At 41.6% G+C, this 6,982-nt stretch overlaps 1 pseudogene; it reads right to left on the bottom strand.

Moving 5' to 3' along the window:
- Positions 1-3,864: 3,864 nt before the first annotated feature.
- On the bottom strand, positions 3,865-4,824 carry LOC101345016 (receptor of activated protein C kinase 1 pseudogene; annotated as a pseudogene).
- Positions 4,825-6,982: the final 2,158 nt, after the last annotated feature.

Genomic DNA, 6,982 nt, shown 5'->3' with positions numbered 1-6,982 from the left:
GAAAATCAATAACATCAGATAACAATGCAAGACTAGAACACAGGACAGAGCAACCAGCTATCGACTCAGATAGGGAAGTCACAAAAATACATCAAAGCTAAAACATTGAAAATAGGGAAACAGAGATATCAATATGTAAAAGATGACAACATTAAAACAAAAAAGAGGGACTTAAAAAATTTAGACGTAGATTTTTCATATGGAGGGGAAGCCAAGGCGATATAAAGAAATAAAAGACCGGTATAAACTTAGAAAAATAAGGGTAAGTATTAAGGTAACCACAAAGGAAACTAACAATCCTACAAATCAAAATAAAAAGCTAGAAAAACATAAAGACTCAGCAAACACAAAATCAACAACAATGAAAAGGAGTTTCCTTGAACCTGTGGCCCACATCAAATATAAGCAGATGTTCTGGCAAGGCTTGAGGGCTTTTGCTCGCTCTGGATCCTGCAGCTGGCTCCTGCTTGTCTGACCTCTGGTTCTCAGGACTTCAGCTAGCAGCTTACCTACAGTCTTGCCTGCCAATCTTGGGATATGTCAATCTTTGCAGCCTGTGAGCAAGAGCCCTGCATTCTGACCTGCTGATCTTGGGCTCATAATTCAATGCTGGTCTCTTCATAACTCCCCCTTCTACCTGAGCTCCAGGTAAGCTCCCTGGGGGCAGAAGTTGCAAGCACGTGCTAATTAGTTTTAGTTGGATTATTAGATAAACATTTAGACCATAATTTTGGTCTTCACCATGTCTAGCCTACTCATAGTACTCATAGAAAGCTGAGTGGCACCAAAAGCCAGATCTCCAGAATGCTCTGGAGTGTTACTGAGTACAACTCCCTAATTTTACAAATGAGGACACCAAGCTGAGAGAAGTAACTTCAAGGCAGATGTATCTTGACTTTCTGCCTTCCTGATAAGACTAATCTCATTTTCTCCGGTAGAAGGGGGAGTTATGAAGACACCAGGAACCCTCATGGTACCCAGTTACAAAAGGACAGATGGGCCTTACAGGAACCGGAAAGACCTCAGTCATCTAATTTTCCACCTTGTCATCCTCCAAGACCCTCAACACAGAATGCCAGGTTTCTCATTTTTCTTCTCTTTGAGCTTCTACTTCATTCTTTTTGCTCTGCAGACTGAATTTCAGCTCACTGGTCTGCCCCCACCTTCACAAAATGGTAGCTTGAGCCTCAAGCCTCGAAGGCCTTCCTTCTCCATTCCCTGGTGCTAATTGGCCAGTGTCAGAGTGTCCTGATTCCAAATGTTCAGGAAAGAGGATCTGATGGGATCAGCTTAGGTAAGATGTCTGCCTCTGGCCCAGTCTGTAGGAGCAGGGGTGGAGTTGGGCCTTATACATTGCAGGTTTGCTCCCTTACAGGCTGTTTTTCCAAGAAACGGGAGAGGGAGAGGAGGAAATGATGGGCTTCTCCAGCAGGAAGAACACCATCTCCTGAGCTGTCACATGTAGAGCAGGCACCCACACCCAGCGTATTAAGCACTTGAACTACACAGATGAAGGGCATATCATCTTGTACTATTCCAGTCATTATCAGTGTGATTAATACTAACATACCAAGAATAGCTTAACAAGGAAGGAGCAGTTGTCTTCGTCTAACGAAGTCTACCTAGCTCCTTTTCTCTCTCGAGTTAATCAGGCAATTTTAAAAGGACGTTTTATGACTGTGCAGAAGAAGGAATGATGGGAGGCATTATCACTCCTTCCTCCCAGACAGACCAAACCTTCAGTCACTATTATCAGCTCTCCCAGGTCCCTGGGATAAAGCTCTTGTCTCTAGGTACTGGCTACCCCAGTTGAGACCCAGCCAGTGTTTGGAACTCAGAGTACATGTTCCTGCAGTCACTAAATGGTCATTTGATTCTGAGGCCAGTCCACAAAGGCTATCTAATACATGTGGCCATTTAATACAAGTTTCTATATACTCATGTGATGAACAAATAAATCTAGAAGCAAAACTTTTCTTAAAGCTAAAAGGGGCCCTTAGTAATTTTCTACAATCATTCCTTTTTTACAGAAGGCCTAGGAGAATAAGGAATATATTCAAAGTTGCACAGCTATTTAACAGCTGAATTACAACTGAACTAACAACATAGCGTCACTGCTAGTAAGTAAACAAAATTCTAAGCCCACAAAACTGTATAAGAAATAGAGCAGGTTGTTTATCTTGAATAGTGATGTTTGAGAAAAATCAGGTTGAATTAGATAAGAGATGACCGTCAGATACCTTTATGAAGTTCCAAAGGGCTTCCAAATACCTACCTTCCCCTCTCTCTCTCTCTATGTTGTTAGGTGCGGTGGATTTGGTTCTGACTCATAGCAACTCCATGTACAACAGAATGAAACACTGCCCGGTCCTGCACCATCCTCACAATTGTTGTTGTGCTTGATCCCATTGTTGCAGCCACTTTGTCAATCCATTTCGTTAAGGGATTTCCTCTTTTTCGATGATCCTCTCCTCTATCAAGCATGATGTCCTTCTCCAGGGACTGGTCTCTCCTGATAACATGTCCAAAGTATGTGAGACGAAGTCTCACCATCCTTGCTTCTAAGGAGCATTTTGGCTGTACTTCTTCCAAGACAGATTTGTTTATTCTTCTGGCACATACATATATATGTATGTGTGTGTATATGTATATATACACATGTATATATATTCATATCATATATTTATATGTACATATAATATTTAACTATCAATCTATACCTATATATACAGATAAAAGAAACAACTAGATTTTTATTATGTCTTGTTCCTTTCAGATGCTGACTCACTCATTTAGAGAAACATGAAGCAGCGCTGTACAATAGAACTTTCTGCAATGATGGAGACGTTCTGTATCTACACTGTCAACATGGTAACCACTAACCACATGTGGCTGTTGAGCACTTGAAACATGGGTACTGCAATAGAAGAACTGAATTTTTTGTTTTATATAATCTTTTTTCACGTAGACTTAATTTACTTTAACATTTTGCCATTAAAAAAATGCTTTTTAAAAAATACATTTTTAAGAAATAAAATGCTCCAGGTGCCATTGTAGACTTCCTCACATTTTATTCCCCACCCTGCCTACTCAGAGATAACAGTACCCTGTGCAGCCTTCACATCTGTGTTTTTATATTTTGTGTGTGTGTGTTTGTGTGTGTTTTAGGTGAAAAGTTTACAGAGCAAATTAGTTTCTCATTCAACAATTTATACACAAATTGTTTTGTGACATTGGTTGTAATCCCTGCTATGTGTCGACACTCTTCCCTTCCACACCCCAATTCCCCGCTTCTATCTGTCCATTTTTCCTGTCCCTTCCTGCCTTCTCATCATTGCTTTTGGGCAGATGTTGCCCATTTGGCTTAGTATACATGATTGAACTAAGAAGCACATTCCTCACATGTGTTATTGTTTGTTTTATAGACTTGTCTAATTTTTGGCTGAAGGGTGAACTTCTGGAGTGGCTTCAGTTCTGAGTCAGCAGGGTGTCCTGGGGGCCATAGTCTCAGGGGATCCTCCAGTCACCATCAGACCAGTAAATCTGGGCTTTTTTTTTTGTGTGTGTGTGTGTGTGTTAATTTGAATTTTGTTCTACATTTTTCTCCTGCTCTGTCTGGGGCCCTCTATTGTGAGCCCTGTCAAAGCAGCTGGTGGAAGCCTGGGCTCAGGCTGGTGGAGGCTTTTGTACTTGTGGTCCATTAGTTCTTTGCACTAATATTTCCCTCGTGTCTTTGGTTTTCTTCATTGTCCTCTGCTCTGGATGGGATGGGACCAGTAAATATAACTTAGATGGCCGCTCGCAAGCTTTTTTTTAAAAAATCAGAATGTCAGTTTTTTATTTCTAAAGCTCTGCCATAAATTTCTACCGAGTGCTGATGGTCACCTGCCACACTCACACTAGCTAATCTGTGTAGCCAGCAAAGAGAGTCTGGCTATCAGCAGACCAGGCCAGAGAGGTGCACTGGGGCGGCTTGGCCTTGCTACTGGTGTTGATAACTTCTTGCTTCAGTTCATCTGCGATGATCTTGCCCTCAAGTCCCAGATCTTGATGCTGGGCCCATGGTGGCACAGAGCCAGTAGCATCTGGGGCCAAAGCACAGAGCATTGATGATGTCCCCTCCATCTAGAGTATAGAGGTGCTTGCCTTCATTGAGGTCCCACAGCATGGCCTGGCCATCCTTGTCTCTCGAAGCACAGAGGGATTCACCTAGAGAGACAGTCACAGTGTTCAGGTAGCCTGTGTGGCAAACATGATTGGTTTTCAGCTTGCAGTTAGCCAGGTTCCATACCTTGACTAACTTGTCCCAGCAACAGGAGACAATGATGGGGTTGCTGCTGTTGGGTGAGAAGCGGACTCAAGACACCCACTCTGAGTGGCTCTCATCCTGGACAGTGTACTTGCAGACATCCAGAGGATTCCACAGCTTGACAGTTTTATCTCAGGAGCCAGAGACAATTTGCCGGTTGTCAGAAGAGAAGGTCACACTCAGCACATCTTTGGTATGGCCTACAAATCGTGTGGCCGTGTGGTGGTGCCCATTGTGAGATCCCAGAGGCGCAGTATTCCATCCCAGGAGCCCGAGAGGGCAAACTGGCAATCAGAGGAGATAACCACGTCACTAACAAAGTGGGAGTGACCACGCAGAGCACGCTGGGGGATGCCATAGTTGGTCTCATCCTTGGTCAGCTTCCACATGATGATGGTCTTATCTTGCGAGGCAGACAGTATCTTGTCCAGGAACTGTGGGGTAGCAGCTATCTGGGTAACCCATCCGTTGTGGCCTTTGAGGGTGCCACAAAGGGTCATTTGCTCAGTCATGGCAGCGGCGGGTGTGGGGATCGCCGCAACCACAAGGATGACACCGGATAGCTCAGAGACCAGCAGCACAGCTACTCCTGCTGCAGTCCTGCCGAGAAAAAGCCGCTCGCAAGCTTTTAAGACCCTAGATGCTACTCATCAGGGTTGGATGTAGAACATTTTCTTTATGAACTACGTTATGCCAGTTGACCTAGATGACCTCTGTGACTATGGTCCCCAGCCCTCAGGCCCAGAAACTCAGTCCCTCAAGGTGTTTGGATGTGTCTATGATGCTTCTATGATTTTGCCTTGGTCCAGTTGGGCTGACTTCCCCTGTATTGTATACTGTCTTTCCCCTCACCAAAGTTAACATTTATCTACTATCTAGATAGTGGTTTTCCCTTCCCATCCCTCTCCTCCCTCATAATGATCAAAGGTTGTTTCTTTCTGTGTGTAAACCTTTTCTTGAGTTTTTATAATAGTGGTCTCATACAGTATTTGTCCTTTTGTGATTGACTTATTTCACTCAGCATAATGCCCTCCAGATCCACCCATGTTAGGAGATATTTCTCCAATTTATCATTGTTCTTTATTGTTGTGTAGTATTCCATTGTGTGTATGTACCGTAATTTGTTTATCCATTCATCTGTTGATGGGCACATAGGTTGTTTCCATCTTTTTGCTATTGTGAATAATGCTGCAATGAATATGGGTGTGCATATCTCTATTCGTGTGACGGCTGTTATTTCTCCAGGATATATTCCAAGGAGTGGGATTGCTGGATCATATGGTATTTCTATTTCTAGCTTTTCAAGGAGGCACCATATCGTTTTCCATAGTGGTTGTACCATTTTATATTCCCACCAGCAGTGCATAAGAGTTCCAATCTCCCCACAACCTCTCCAACATTTGTTATTTTGTTTTTTTTACTAGTGCCAGTAATGTCGGAATAAGATGGTATCTCGATGTAGTTCTGATTTGCATTTCTCTAATGGCTACTGATCTTGAGCATTTCCTTATGTGTCTGTTAGCCCCTTGAATGTCTTCTTTGGTGAAGTGTCTATTCATATCGTTTGCCCATTTTTAAATTGGGTTATTTGTCTTTTTATTGATGAGATGTTGAATTATTCTATAGATTTTGAGATTAGACCCTCGTCGGATATGTCATAGTCAAAATTTTTTCCCAGTGTGTATGTTCTCCTTTTACTCTTTTGGTGAAGTTTTTTGATGAGCCTGAGTGTTTAATTTTCAGGAGCTTTCAGTTATCTAATTTATCTTCTGGTGTTTGTGCATTGTTAATTGTGGTTTGTATGGAATTTGTGTCATGTATAGGTCCCCTAGCATTGTCTCTATTTTTTCTTCCATGATCTTTATAGTTTTACATTTTATATTTAGGTCTTTGATCCATTTGAATTAGTTTTCGTGTATAGTATGAAGTATGGGTCCTGTTCCTTCCTTCCTTTCTTTCTTTCTTCTTTTTTTTTTACAGATGGACATTCAGTTTTGCCAGCACAATTTATTAAAGAGATTGTCTTTTCCCCTTAATGGACTTTGGGCCTTTGTCAAAGATCAGGTGACCATATGTGGATGGATTTACTTCTGGGTTCTCAGTTCTGTTCCATTGGTCCATATGTCTGTCATTGTACAAGTACCAGGCTGTTTTGACCACTGTTTCTGTATAGTAGGTTCTGAGGTCAGGTAGTGTGAGGCCTCCTTTTAGTCTTCTTTTTCAATAATGCTTTACTTATCTGGGGCCTCTTTCCTTTCCATATAAAGTTAGAGATAATGTTAGTTTTTCCATCTCGTTACAGAATGCTGTTGGTATTTGGATCAGGGTTGCATTATATCTGTAGATTTCTTTGGGTAGAATTGACATTTTCACAATGTTCAGTCTTCCTATCCACTAGTATGCTATGTTTTTCCATTTTTGTAGGTCTCTTTTGGTTTCTTGCAATAGCGTTTTGTAGTTTTCTTTGTATAGGTCTTTTACATCCCTGGGTAGATTTATTCCTAAGTATTTTATTTTTTTAGGGGCTAGTATAAATGGTATTGTTTTCTTGATTTCCTTTTTGAAGTTCTCTTTGTTAGCGTATAGGAGTCCAACTGATTTTTATATGTTTATCTTGTATCCTGCTACTCTGCTGAATCTTTCTATTAGTTCCAGTAGTTTTCTTGTGGAATC

This window comes from Trichechus manatus, unplaced genomic scaffold (assembly GCF_000243295.1).
Source record: "Trichechus manatus latirostris isolate Lorelei unplaced genomic scaffold, TriManLat1.0 scaffold00016, whole genome shotgun sequence".
Taxonomy (NCBI): domain Eukaryota; kingdom Metazoa; phylum Chordata; class Mammalia; order Sirenia; family Trichechidae; genus Trichechus; species Trichechus manatus.
The sequence above is the reverse complement of the archived record's forward strand: the minus strand, read 5'-3'. Positions and strand labels throughout refer to the sequence as shown.